Genomic DNA, 14615 nt, shown 5'->3' with positions numbered 1-14615 from the left:
TTACCTTTTGTAAATGTATCTGGAATCGAACGCACATGCCTAAGGAAGAAAATAATAATGAAAGTGCATCTCGGAAAAAAAATAAATAAATAACGTACACTTCTCTCCCTTTACTTATTTTCATCTTTTCGCTTCAGTTCACCTTCCCTTGCCTTGCCTTTTAGAAATGTGTGCAGGTCGTGGGAAGTAAAGAAGAAGATATACCTGTGCGGTCAGTTTCATCCTGAGTTTAGCAGCAGCATCGTCTTCCTTTTGCTTCCTTTTATTGCTTTGCCTTAGCCGGTGCAAGTGCGTGAGGCGGTCAGAGCGGATCAGGAGGCTTTCCCCTGAATGGCGGGGTCGGGTATATGAGCCCCGCTGGTCGCCTCGCCTCGCCTCGCTTTGTTGAGGAGTAAGAGACGTCCAGAGAGCTGAGTCCAGTCGAGTCCAACCTTCCAGGATCTGTCTTGCTCTCAGGACGTGTTGAAACGCTGCTTTTCCTCTTTTTTTTTTTTTTATTGCCAGTATGTTGCGTCATTGTAGGGTTAGGTTAGAGGTCTTGTGTAACTGAAGGCGATTTGGGGAAGAAAACATATTAAGTTGTTCTGATCAAGGAAAAATATCTTTTTCTCACTTTTCGCTCATTCACCTTTGCTTTCTGCTTCCTGCTGATTAAAAACTATATACGATAGCAACTAGATAGATAGCATCATTTGTCTTGCACTGAAACCATACAGTGTTCAAGTGTGCTGGAGCCTAAGCTGAAATGAATAATACCACGGAAAATTTGAGATCTCTTGATAAAAGCACGGCGAAAAAGGTTTTGTTGGCAATGGTACAACCCTATAGTACTTGAACTCTGAACGAAGCAAAGTCCTATTTGCTTCACTCGAACAGACAAGAGGAATTCAAATGTCAAGATTTAAAAGAACACGGAAGAGCGAAGAAGAGCAGAGTGGGAGAATGGAAGGGAAGAACAAATGAGAGAAAGAAATAAAATGTTGCGAGAGGGAAGAGTGGAAGGCCAATTTTCAGGGTCAGGTTCTGGGTTGGTTTAGTGTGGTGCTAACGAGCCGGTGCGTGGAGAGCTGTGCGGGGCTTGTGTTCCAGGCATCCCGCTGCGGTGTGAGGGGAGGAGCCCGCCACCACGCCAGCAACTGAAATGAAAGGAAATGTTGTATTGTGAAGGATACTGTGAGGCGGTGAGGTTGGGTACTAACGAAGAGACAAAAAAAAAAATATATATATATATATATATTGCAAAGTTGGCAGGAATGTACCGAGAGTTCTTTCAAATAAAATGAAGAAAAAGAGAATGCAATATAGATGCGGTGAGGGTTGCACGCTAATGAATGGACCAAAAAAAAAGATCCTGCCTAATGTTAAATGAATTTTGGAAAGAGTATCACCAATAAAAGGAACTAAAAGAAAATGTAATATTGATGTGGTGAGGATGTGGTGAGGGTGCACGATAATAGATGAAATATAAAGAATGTATTATGTTATATGAAATAGAACAAGAATTTTCACCAATAAAGCGAGATAAAAGAAAATGTAATATGGATGTGGCGAGGGTGCGCACTGATAGATGGACAAAAAGAATACGTAATGATGAACAAGATGTGGCAGGAGTCCTCACAAAATAAAACGAACTGAAGGAAAATCTAATATGGATGCGGTGAGTGCACACTTACAGGTGAATTAAAGGAATGTGTTATATAAAATGTGATGCGATTTCTTACTCTAGGTGCATAAAAAGAAAACGTAGAATATGTGACGCTGGATGTACATTAATGAAAGGACTTACAAACGAATATAACGCAAGAGAAGTTATGTCGGAAATTTTCACGAATAATTCAAGTCAAAGAAAATGTGTTGTGAGACATGCTGTTCGGGTGTGTACAAATAAAAGGGTTAAGAGAATATATGATATTGGAAAAATGTAAGTAAATAAATGAATAAAATAAATAAACTAATAAAGTAAATCATTTTTATTTCCTTATGAAGAATTATTAATATCTCTAAGTGAAGTACTGAAAGAAAAAGCAGACTGTTTCAGAAAAAAAAAAGAATAATCGTGTGAGAAAAAGCCATTAGTCACGTAAAGAGTTTTTGTTTGCTTACGTTTATAAAGATTCATGACTGAAATACTGATAGATGTGACAGGAGAGAGAGAGAGAGAGAGAGAGAGAGAGAGAGAGAGAGAGAGAGAGAGAGAGAGAGAGAGAGAGAGAGAGAGAGAGAGAGAGAGAGAGACCATATCCCAGGAAACGTTTGATTAAAGAAGAAATGACGTTATTGTGGTAATGATTGTATTGTTTGTATTGTTGGGTCCAAATAGAAACACCAAGGTAGAGTCTGACTTATATTAACAAATGTACAAGGTAGCGTTGAGAAACAGAGGCGTGCAAACAATTAAAAGATGAGAGGCGCCTCTGGAATTAATATATGAATGAATTATAAATAATAATAGTAATAATTCCAATAATAATCACACTAATCGAAGAAAATGAACTTCAATATATACTATCACAAGATCACTGTTTACATATAATTCTAAAGATTGTAAACATTTCTCAGTAATACAGAAAAAAATCTAAGACGCTAATCTTTGAGAAGAAGTACTAATAGCAAAATAAAGTACATGTTAGTTTGTTAAAAAAACACGAGTTTAATTTCCTTAATGATATTACTGGTGTTATTAAATTAAATATTGTTAGATGTGACAAGAAGAAAATATCCCAGGGAAGAATAGAACACAGTAACATATAAGTCGACTTATAAGAATTAATTGATTTAGTTATGAATAAATTATTAAAGACAACACACAGAACACGTATAGTCTTTAAAAAAATGTTTATCTATTTCTTAAACTTAACAATACCGTACCGCTTAACGAAAGTCTCCTGATGTAACAGTAAAAACACCCCTTGAAAAAAGGATAGTTGAAGAAAATGCCAAGCCCAACACGTTAGTCTATTAAAGCGTCCACCAGCGTCTCCCTCCGTGAAAGTGAATCCAGCGTCACCCTCCGTCGCCAGCCAAGAATAACACGCCGTCCTCCCTGACAGCGGCGGAGAGATAAATGAGATACTCTGGGGCGGCGGTCTAAGCCTGTTTGGGCCGCGCGGCACGGGACGCCTCCTCACTCGCTAAAAATAACACTCAAAATTTGGGTTCCTGACGAAGGGATGAAGAGAGGAAAGGCTGCGTCCCGTGTGTTGCTGATTCCTGTTGCTCCTGCGTGGCTTAATACATAAAGGTTAATAAGGAACTAGACATAATAAACAAGTGGAAAAGAAAGAAAAAAATAGTAAAAAGGCATTTGGTGAGGAGAGGTTGCGTTCCATGTGTTAATAAAATAATCAAGTAAAGAAATAAAGACCAAGGAACAAAGTGATGGATGGAAAAGGAGAGAGGGCAAGGAACAGACGCAGAAAACATGGAGTGAAACAGATGAAAACAGCTGCGTGAGGAACGAACAGAAGGAGAACAGAAGGACAAGAATAACAAGTGCTCCAGAAAGAGACAGAGAGAGAGAGAGAGAGAGAGAGAGAGAGAGAGAGAGAGAGAGAGACAGAGAGAGAGAGAGACAGAGAGAGAGAGAGACAGAGAGAGAGAGAGACAGAGAGAGAGAGAGAGAGAGAGAGAGAGAGAGAATTTTCTTATCTTTGAAGAAATTAAGGTAGAAAAGATGGAAGAGCTGAATGGAAAAGCAATGACAGTTACGAAACAGAAGCAAGCAGACACTAATACTACGAAATACTATTGAAGAAATGACTGACAATGAAAGAAAATAAAAAAAAACAAAAGCAATACAGAATCATAAACAGAGTACAGAATTATAAGGTAAAAACACTAAGATTCAATATTGTGACGACTGGTGACGAAAGAAAAAAAACAAAGGAACGAAAGAAAACAGATTAAAAAAGAGAGAAAAAAAAGAAAAAAAAAACATTAAAAGAGAGGGAAAAGCAGATTCCAGTACATTACGAAATACGTATGACGAAAGGAAAGAAGAAAAATTCGAAGCTCAGCAGAGATAAAAGTTCATTAGAAAAATAAGAGGTGAAAAAAGGTGAAAAGAGACAATGACTGATGTATTAAAATGAAAAAAAAAATTACTAGAAGAAAAAAGACAAAACATAAAATAAGCCACCACACGTGACTAGAAAAAGGAAGCATGACAAAAAGGAAAATAAATACATGCAAAATAAAAAAAAATGCAAGGGGGAAGTAAAAATTTGGAAAAAAAGGGACATTTTTAATTAAACACGCTCTTGGCCGCCAAACAAAAAATAAATAAATAAATAAACAAATAAATAAATAAAATAAGCAGATAAAAATAAGAAATAAATCAGTCATTCACTTATTCAGTCAAATGAAATAAACAAAGGAAATAAATAATATAGATACAGATAAGAATAATAAAAATACAGAAATACTAAATAACAACAATAAAAAAATCAATATAAAAACATACGGAGTAAAATTAGCAAGCTACATTTACGCGTCGCAGCAAAATTAGTATCTTTGTATTCTGTGTCCCTCTACTTTCCTGATTTCGCTGGCTATTTTTTTTTTCTCTACGTTGTATTATATTTCAATTTTCGTTTTGCATTTTCTTTCTCCCTCGTTATTCTTTGCCTTTTTAATATTGTATCGTTGCTTCTCATTTTCGTCCTTTTTTTATTGACTTTTTTTCCTTTTTTTTTCAGTCAGATATTTTCAACGTCCTTTCCTTCCACCTTTTCTCATTTGCTCCCTTCTCTGTTTTTATACTTGTCTCTTTCTTCTCCATATCCGCCTTCCCCGTAGTTTATTTTACCCATTTTGCCAAATCTTTTATGCTTCTGTTCAATTCTTCCTTCCTTCCCCTTTTTTCATTTTACCCTTACTCATTTTCTGGCGTGTCGTCGCTATTCTTTCTTCCTTCCTTCTTCTCTCGTCAATTTTAGTTTCCACCATTTTCCCTCCCGTCTGTGTTTCCTCTTCGCTCATCTGACGCTTTCTCCCGCATTTATATTTCATCGTTTCACTGTTTATTCTTCATTATACGCGTTGAAGTGGACGCTCGCAACAAAATGTATCCACCGTGCCGGGTTCTCCCCAGGAACGTATATTCTTTCTATTCTTTCCATTTGCATTTTGCTCCGGGTTGCGTCTTTCCTCCCCCGGCCAGATAATACTTTGCCTCGCCATTGCCTCCATCTTCCACCCTCCTTCCATTTCTTCGTCTGGATAATAATGACGTAATTAGAGATCATTAGGTATTTGAATAATTCCTCGGAGGGAGAGCGGCGCCCCCGGCAGACGCCCCGAGCCGCTGGTTAATTATGCAGAACGAAGGACGAGAGGAGGAGGAGGGGCGAGCCGTCTTTTTGCGTCACTGCTTCGTGCTCTTTTTCATCTTTTCGGGGCAAATATTAACCTGGAATGCCCCGCGTGCTGCCGCGACGCCACGCTGTGAATGGAACAGAGTTAATATTTGACTTGGAATTAGTGTCATATTCTTACTTGAAAGCGACGGTAATCGGTGTGTATTTTTTTTTTACCACGCGCTGGTGCAGCCTTCCCTTCCTTTCCCTCGTCTCGCCGCGGCAGGGACGAGCTGTGTGAAGCAGAGCCGAGATACGAATGTTGCGCTAAATATTGGATCAGGAAGCGTAGTTCTTTTAGCAACGCCGACTCTGGTAAGCTCCCGTTTCCTTATTCTAGTTTTTTCTCCTGCTTTATTTATCTTTTCGCTTTTTCTTTTTTATGAGTGGCGAACAATATCAGATCACTTAGGGAATCTTGACCACGATTATACTTTTCCTTTACTTTTTCCTACTTTTTTTCCTCTTGCTTCCATCTTCATCATGACTCTGAATAAACTACCACACCACTCTGGAACGCTCAGTAGGACGCTGTTTTGTTTATTCTTTTGCAAGCTGTTGTTTCCTTGTTCCAGTTTTTAGCCCTTCTTTATTTATTTTAATAAATAATTTTATTTTATTTTAAACATAATATTTACTTACTGTTTCTTGTACGTAGGCAGCAAACTAAACTTTTTTCTCAACCGTCTTTTCGTTTTCCGTGCTTTTTTTTTTCTCTCATAATGACTCATGAGCGAAATATCAGGTCACTTCCAAATGTAAGAACAATATTTAGTTTCTTTCCTCTCTTACTCGTATATCAACAGCAAATTTACTTTTTCTTCCCGCTGGTTTGTTTTTCCTTTTATAATTTTTTTGTTGGTTTATGAGGAGAGCATTAATTGAACTCGGATATCTAAGTAGAATACAATATTGTTTCTTGTGATTTCTCATACACCGATAGCAAATAAATTTTTCACTTTTTTTTTTCCTTCGTTCTTTTAATCCTCTTTTTTTTTATTCATGAGATTATGAGATCATTTCTGAAATCTAGGTAGAATACGATTTAGTTGGTTTTTCATTGGTGCTTTATTTTTTCCCCTTTTTTTTCATATAGCTTGTACGCACAGCAATATCAACGTTGCATATAAAATTCTGCATGGAATTTGCTTCATTTCTCTTATTATTCTTCGTGCATTTGGAGCATTTTTTTTCTACTTTCCTTGCAGTTTTTTTTCCCTTTTTTATATTGTTCATGAACGAAGTATGCAATCTAAGTAAACATGACTCGTTTCTCCTTTTTTGCTATTCTTTCAACATCTGAATCACGTTGTTTTGTTTCCCCAGCTTTACTCTAATCATTTGCTTCCTTTTTTTTTATTACGACATACTAGTTTACCAACATCATCGCAACACTCTTGTCTTCGTTCTTAAGCTTACCATTTTTCATTATGAACTAAGGAGTATTAAATGTGAAGGATGATATGGAAAGACCGCGGCAAGGTCTAAATCTTAAGGACTATTCAAAGCTCACTGAAATAGACGCAGGTATAAATAAAGTGAATATAAATAAACAGCTAAACTTAACGTCATATTATATAACTATTCCTTGAAGGTATTTTATTTTCCTCTCACTTTACCTTATTTTATCTTCTCACGATGTTAAGGAAAAAAATAACGAGAATCGACGCAGGTATAAATAAGTTGAATGCAAATACGTAACTGAATACAACTATACAATATTTAACTATTTCTGAAGATCTGTATTTTTTCTCACACTTTTTCTTCTCAAAATCTTAAGGAGTAAAAAAGATAAGAAAAAGAAATCACGCAAATCAACGGAGGTATAAATAAATTGGATACAAATACATAATTAAATTCAACCCCATATTATAAAACAATTTTCTGAAGAGGCTGTATTTTTCTCATACTTTTTTCATCCTCTAAATCTTATGGAGAACGAGAGAGAGAGAGAGAGAGAGAGAGAGAGAGAGAGAGAGAGAGAGAGAGAGACACGGAAAGTCGACACAGGTAAAAATAAATTGAATACAAACACTAATATAATTAAACTTAATATAACCTCATTTCATATTTGCGTAAGGGCCTCGTATTTGTATATACTTATTCCTGCCGTACCTTGACCCTGACCTTTGCCGTTCTACCCCTTTCCCCCTCTGCCTGAAATAGGACTCGGTGGCTCTATGGTACAGTGCTCTCCTCGCGGTATAATGGTTGTGGGTTCGATTCTCGCTAAAGGCAGTTTTTCGTTAGGTGATATAGCGCTTTTTCGTAACAATATCCGATGTAATATGACTTCGTTGTTGTGACGCTGTAAGTCGGTTTTTCTTTCCCACAAAAGATTTTAACGGATTCTTCTTTCCTTCTTTTCTTTCTTTCTCTTTCTATCCTCTCTCTCTCTCTCTGCCCCTTTCATCTTTCTTTTCTTCATTTTTTTTTTTTTACCTCAACCCAATCTTACCTCCTTTATTCACCATTTTTGCTTCTTTGCTCTCGTCCTCTTCTCCTCTCCCATATCTTTTCCCTCGCCAGTCTTCCCTCATCCATTTTTTCCTTTCCTTCTCCTGCCCCTTCCTCCCTCCTCGTTCTTTCATCACCATCTTTCCCTCTTCCTTTCCTCTCCCCCTCTTCCCTTTTCCTCTGCTGTCTCTTCCTCTCTTCCTCGTTCTTTCATCACTATCCTTTCCTCCATCCTTCTCCCCTATCCCTCTCCCATCCTTCCTTCCTCCCTTCCTCCCTCGCCCTTCGTGTTCATAACAAAAATGCAGCGAACCTCCCTCGGGCATAACAGGATTTCCTAATTTTCTCCCTCAATTAAGGGTTCCTGATAAGAGGCTCGAGGGGGTGATGTGCTGGGCTTTCCAGTGGGTCATTCCTGGGGCGGGGCGGTCGGACGGGCGGGTAGGCCAGGCAGTGCTTCAGGCAGACCTGGGGAGGCCCTTCAAGATCTCCAAGATCCGACCGACCCCAGCTTGGATATTGACCTCCTCGCCCTGAGTCTATGTATGGACGCACCGGGGTTCGGGTTTATGATTAGTTTTTGCTTCACAGAGAATAGACGTTTTGTAATTGTGTCTGAGATTTGTAGTTTGTGCGTTTGTTTATTAGTTTAGGTAAGGAGGGAAGTAAGTTCTTTGATAAGTCATTTTTGCGTCACTGAGGATATTCTTATTTGATTTCATGTTTTTCTTCCATGCTAATACTGTTCTTTTCTTTACAGGCTAAGTTTGTCATCGCTAAAGTGGAGTGTTGTGGCGCGGTGAGTACCCAAACACTACCCATTGTTCGTCTATAAAGCTCGATGGCAATTGTGAACAGAAATGGAAGATGAGAGCAAGCCAGTGGAATATTAAACGAGAATCTGGCGGGACACTGAGCCAGAATCACGACCAAAATAACTGTGCACGACCAGGACATGGAACATGAAAACCAAGGGAAAATATTCAGACAACATGACGAAAGATTGGTACAAAATTCATGTCAACACACACACGCACACACATCTTCCTCCTCTGCAGCCTTCCCATTCCCAACATTCTCTCTCTCTCTCTCTCTCTCTCTCTCTCTCTCTCGTTTGTGATATGAATCTATATTTTACTAATCAGAGCCTGAGGACCTTTCCTTGTTTTCTTGTATTATTTAGTTTGTCGGCCACAGTTATTTTAAGTTTATCTTTATCACTGCGAATTCCATTACGTCTTGTTCTAACTTTCCATTTGTGTTCGTAATTGTTAACAAGCAATGTTTCTTCACTAAAAAAATTTTTACCTTTATGTTTAATTTACTGCAAATTTCACCTTTATGTTCAATTTAATATGTCTATAATTACTATCACCTATTTTAGCCGTTATCACTGCCAGTCCCATTACAGTGATACTCCACGGCTTATTCTACTATCCAAATGTGTTCGTTATTGTTAACACGTTATGGTATTTTAATAAGACGTTTTACCCTCTTGTCTAAGTTCACGTGGCGATATTATCAGTTACTTTAGGTTTATCGCCCTCGCCCCTGCCATTACGGTGATACTCCACAGTTTGTTTGCATTTTTCTTTTTGTATTCGTTAACTTTTAACACACACATTCTTTGATGCTAATAGTACCCTCATATGGCTGTATTATCAGTTACTTAGATTTATCGTTCTCGTTTGTGCCCATTACAGTAATACTTCACGATTTGTTCTTTCTTTCCAATTGTATTCGTAACTGTTAGCAAGGTATATTCATTTAATGCAAAATTCACCATGTCTAATTCCATGGGGTATATTATCACCTGTGTAATGTCGTCTGCATATAGTGTTAATGCTGCTAATGGGCGTCGTTGGGGAGCTTGTCTGTGGTAATTATTAGTCTCAGTCATGTGCTTAACTAGTCAGTCAGTTAGTTGATTAATAGGGCAGTTAGTTAAATAGTCAGCCAGTTAATTAAATGGTCAGTTAGCAAATCATTTAGTCATTAAGTTGGTCAATCAGTCAGTTATTTTGTCTATCATTGATTTAGTTCGTTCATTGGTCGTTTCTTGCGCATGTATTAGACTGTTGGGGGCTCGTGGCGGGCATTTACACATCCATGTATGAACAGTGATGACAGATGGGTATACATATTATAACACCTACTCAGTCAGGGGCGTTAGACAAGGGTATTTCTTCTTGGTATGTTATTACGCCACGTTATTGACACTCGTTCATTCTTGTGTGTGTTTACTTGTCCCATATGGTGAACGTGAGGGTGAACGGTCCAACTGGAAAAGGACCCGTAATTATTAATCTCTATGCAATACAAAATTAACATAAATAACATCACTAAGTCCACATGAAGGCATTAGAGCAACAATGAAATCACTATGCACACGTGTCAATAAAAAAAAATAAATAAATAAAATAATTAACAAATACATGATAAATAAACTACTAGCTAACAAGCTATGGTGACTATCCTTACGGTGCAAAGACCCTTCTGGGTCACATAAATCTCACATGAATGTTTGATTACCTAACTATGACAATTTAAGTTAAAATATCACAAAAAACACAACATATATGTAACAGTTCTGGGTGTAACGTAAGTAAATACAACAGGAGAGAATAACAAGCAACAAAGTACTACACTTTCCTAATATATTCCTAAACCTATCACAAATATAATAGATGAACACTCACCAATCTCTGGCGCTCACAGGAAATAAATCCACAGGTTTCAATCCAACAAGGTGTGTGCGGCTGCTATAGCACAGATAGACTGCCGGCTTGACCTCTCTCCCTGAGCTACCTTCCCTCGGTTTACCGCTCGAGGGATTCATACACAAATGAAACACTCATTACCACTCATTATTCCTAGGTAGTTATCATATGAAACGACCAAATACTATGAAACAAACAAATATGAAACGAGCAATATACAGAAATAATTTGTATAGTGACCACCATCAAACACCATGTGTTACAGATATTCATATTTGATACATGGGCTGCCACGTGTAAACTTATTGATTCTTGCAGTTTTCTCCTCCTTTTTCTTATCTTATGGGTAGGCGCCACTTTTTTTCCCACAAAGACGGAGGTTACTGTATATAAGTAATCTAAAACTGGCAGTAATCTAAAACTGGCAACCAACATATATCATTGAAACAGATCGATGTGTTTATAGAGATCATTCATTATATCATCGAAGTCAAGATCGTATTTTCTGCAATTTATTTACTTATTTATTTTATTTATTTATCGTTTTTTTCTCTCTCTTGAATGGGTTGGGTGAAGTGGGAGGATGAGGAGTTACTTACTGTAAAATAAGTAATTCTCCTGACGATTAAACCTGCACCACAGCACACACCACCACCACAGCACTACATCACAGCACACCACCACCACGTCACCGCCACAGTACACAATAGCAACGCTCATTAGACCACGCAGGAAACTTCAATCATTGATAAACTAGTCATGGAGAAAATGCATTAATTTGACATTTATTTGCGCAGTCTCCCGTTCATGTAGAAAACAATATATTGTGCATTTTAACGGGGCAAAGAAAGCGTGTCATTTTAATTTTGTGCAGCTTCCTTTTTTTCACGAGGCCACGACCGTGTTAGCTAACTTGCCAGCCGCCCGCCCATGCAACGGAACAATAATGAATTTCAACACAATAAAAATAATACTCATTTTCCGTGACTTCCGTGAACATGAAACCACGATCAAGCATGTCAACCGTCCGTCCATCCATGTGAAAAAAAAAAAACAATACTGAATTTCAACATAACATAATAGAAATAATTTAATTTTGCGCGTTCTCTGTAAATATGAAACGATGATCAAGCAAAGTAAGGACCATATTCTGAAACACTGCGTACAAAAGGCTGTAGCTGAAGTTAGGCATGTTTTCAGTGGTGTTTTTACAGTTCTAGTGACAGATTAACAAGACATCATTAACTTTATTAACAGGGGAAATACTCTTTAGAACCCGTCTTACCATCTCTGTTCCCTTTGAAAATAGTCTTGGTGAGACAGCAAAGCGTTTCAGAATACGAGCGTCACCTCAGAAAAAGAAAATGAAAATAAATCGAGCTCAGAAGAGGAGAAATACGTTAATTTTGTGCGACTTCCGTGAATACGAAACTAGAATCAAGGAAGCCAAACAGGTCAGCCATGTGTGAGAATAACAGAGTAAAGAAAAGTAGAGTTAATTCTGTGCACTGACCGTAACACAAAGCAGCGCCCTTACTATTACATCAATGAGGCTTTATTTATTCTCGCCTCTCCGCTAGGCATAGGTCACAATAGCACCCTGTAGTGAACACTGGCCACGCTATCATAACACTACCACAAATGAGGAGGGAATTGGTAACCTCATTGCCTTTAATCTGTTTATTGTCTGTACATCGAGTGGGAATTAAAACATTGGAAATCTTTTTTTTTTTTTATTTATTATTTTTAAGGGAGTGATAATGTAGGAGGTTCTTTTAATTTTTGTTTTTGGCCAGCATCCTTCATGCACATAAGAGATAAATTAAATGTATATTGTTTAGATGATATAATAAAGCGAATAAAATAAAGCGAATATTCCTGATCTTCAGAGAGAGAGAGAGAGAGAGAGAGAGAGAGAGAGAGAGAGAGAGAGAGAGAGAGAGAGAGAAAATATTCGAGTCACAGATGAGAATAGCAGAGCAGTCTGTTTGGGGGAAGCCTGGGAGTGAATTAAAAATAGATTGTAGGATTGGGGGAAGGTGGGACGGAAGTAAAACAACATGGACCACACGCAAAACATTTCCACCATCGACGTGAATTTGCTGCTGATAAAAAAAAAAAAGCTGAAGGGAAAACAGTAATATGGAATGAGTAAACGCATCTTTCTCTCTGCTCGCCTCTCTGTTTAGATTACAGTGTGGCAAGCTGTGGCTTATCCAACAAGTTAATCTGAACGGACTAAAAAATCTTTCACGATCCTTTCCTGCTCTGTTCTGTATGTAGGTCAGTGTAGGTAACGAACACTCGTATTCTCAAATGCCTTTAAGTTTCACGAGGATTATTTTGAAATGTTATAAAGTATGTAGATAATTTTTTTGGGTCCTCATCTGTGGTATTTTTCTTACTGCTGTTACAGATTCATCGTTAAAGTTTCATTAGAATCGCAACAACAATGAAAATGTTGATACCTTCCACTTCAACATGTTTTCAAAGACCACATAAATGATTATTTGAGTTCTTGTGTTTTTTTTTTTTTCCTCTCTTCATTAGTAGTACATAATCATTGTTACATATGCTATCATTAGAATCGAGACACCCTGTGATATCTTCTATTTAATTAAGCCTATGCAGTTTTCAGTTTTGAAAGGCCACATAGTTGGTTTCTCATGTGTGTTCTTTTTCTTATTACTGATGCAAATCGATGTTATGTACTGATGCAAATCCATGTTTTGCTATCATTAGAATCGTGACATCTTTGGAAACACTGATATCTTCCACTTGAATCCATTAGCATTTTCGAGAACTGCTTTCAAAGAACAGATAGTGTAGTAGGATAGTATAAGAGGTGATAGGTTGGCTGTAATACGTGGGTTACTCTGTCTCCACACTGTAAGTACCACACACTATATCAGTTGGCAGACCCTTCCTTCATGTGAACAGTAGTAGAAGCGTTGTGTCTAATACGTAATAGGCAGTAGATTATATAAGAGGTGATAGGTGGGCTGTAATACATGGGTTGTTCTGTCCCTACACTTTCAAGTATCATTTGTTGTCCTTTAGGTATAAGTTGATGGTCGTTTCCTTTACATCTCCACGTATTCCGAGAAAACCACCAACACATCATCCCCGGTATTCTCGATCCTGGCACAGTGAAAAGAATCTGGCAAAGGCTCTTCCATGGTAGCTCTATTTAAGCCTTCCCACCAGTTAGAGGAAAACAATATTGCTTTGTTTTGTTGATACGGAACCTCTGGTCAGGAATTACACACACACACACACACACACAGACACACACACACACACACACACACACACACACACACACACACACACACACACACACAAACACAAACACAGACACACACACACACACACACACACACACACACACACACACACACACACACACTCGTACACACTGCAAAAGGTTTTCTACTTTCTCTCATCCCTATTCTGTCCACCTCTCTAATGCTAAAGTTAGCAGTATATCACTCTTTCATCCCTTTCAGTGGTAAACAAATGAACTCTCTGTGTGAGTCTCTATTTCCTCCTACCTATGACTTTAACTATTTCAGGAGGAAGGTTTCAAGATACTTCTCCAATTTTGTGTAATCGTTTTGCCTGTTTTTCCTTAGGGACTAGCATTCCAAAAAGGTTTTCTTTTTATATACGAGGTTTTGTAACACTTGGCCAGATCCCCTCTTACATAAGAAGAACCCCTCTTACATAAGAAAAAACAATAATTTTAAACTTATCTTAAGCTTATTTCTCAAAGCAGGATGGAAATTTTTCACGATGACTGGCAGGGAATGAAAAAATGTGGTTGGCGAGGCATGGTCGCCACACACTGCGCCAGCCAATAGCCACGGCCACACAATATCATGCAATAAACTTTGATGTTCAGGTTTTCTAGACGAGGAGAGGCTTTGAGTCAATAAAACAACACACTGATTTGGGCCCATTACGTTTACATGGAATTAACGAACAATCCACCACAGTCGTGCGGAGTTTGTGTGCAAATGGCGCATCAGTGATCAGATTACAGGAACACGAGCACAGAGTCACCGCTGGAAATGTTGTT

General features: G+C 38.0%; 2 long non-coding RNA genes across 6 annotated transcripts in view; one reads left to right on the top strand and one right to left on the bottom strand.

Annotated features, from left to right (window-relative positions):
• The window catches only part of LOC135109571 (uncharacterized), a 10933-nt gene extending 346 nt beyond the window's left edge, over positions 1–10587 (bottom strand). The window contains exons 1-3 of the long non-coding RNA XR_010272769.1: positions 10514–10587; positions 9971–10095; positions 1–1136 (exon numbers count right to left, since the gene is read on the bottom strand). The exon at positions 1–1136 is cut by the window's left edge and continues 346 nt beyond it. This is a non-coding gene — a long non-coding RNA (uncharacterized LOC135109571). The remainder of the gene's footprint in view (positions 1137–9970; positions 10096–10513) is intronic.
• The window catches only part of LOC135109569 (uncharacterized), a 203228-nt gene that overhangs the window by 72153 nt on the left and 116460 nt on the right, over positions 1–14615 (top strand). For all 5 annotated transcript variants that reach the window (XR_010272764.1, XR_010272761.1, XR_010272762.1 and 2 more), the window contains exon 3: positions 8575–8613. This is a non-coding gene — a long non-coding RNA (uncharacterized LOC135109569). The remainder of the gene's footprint in view (positions 1–8574; positions 8614–14615) is intronic.

This window comes from Scylla paramamosain, chromosome 19 (genome assembly GCF_035594125.1).
Source record: "Scylla paramamosain isolate STU-SP2022 chromosome 19, ASM3559412v1, whole genome shotgun sequence".
NCBI lineage: Eukaryota > Metazoa > Arthropoda > Malacostraca > Decapoda > Portunidae > Scylla > Scylla paramamosain.
Note: the sequence above shows the minus strand (reverse complement) of the source record. Positions and strands in the feature narration are given on the sequence as shown.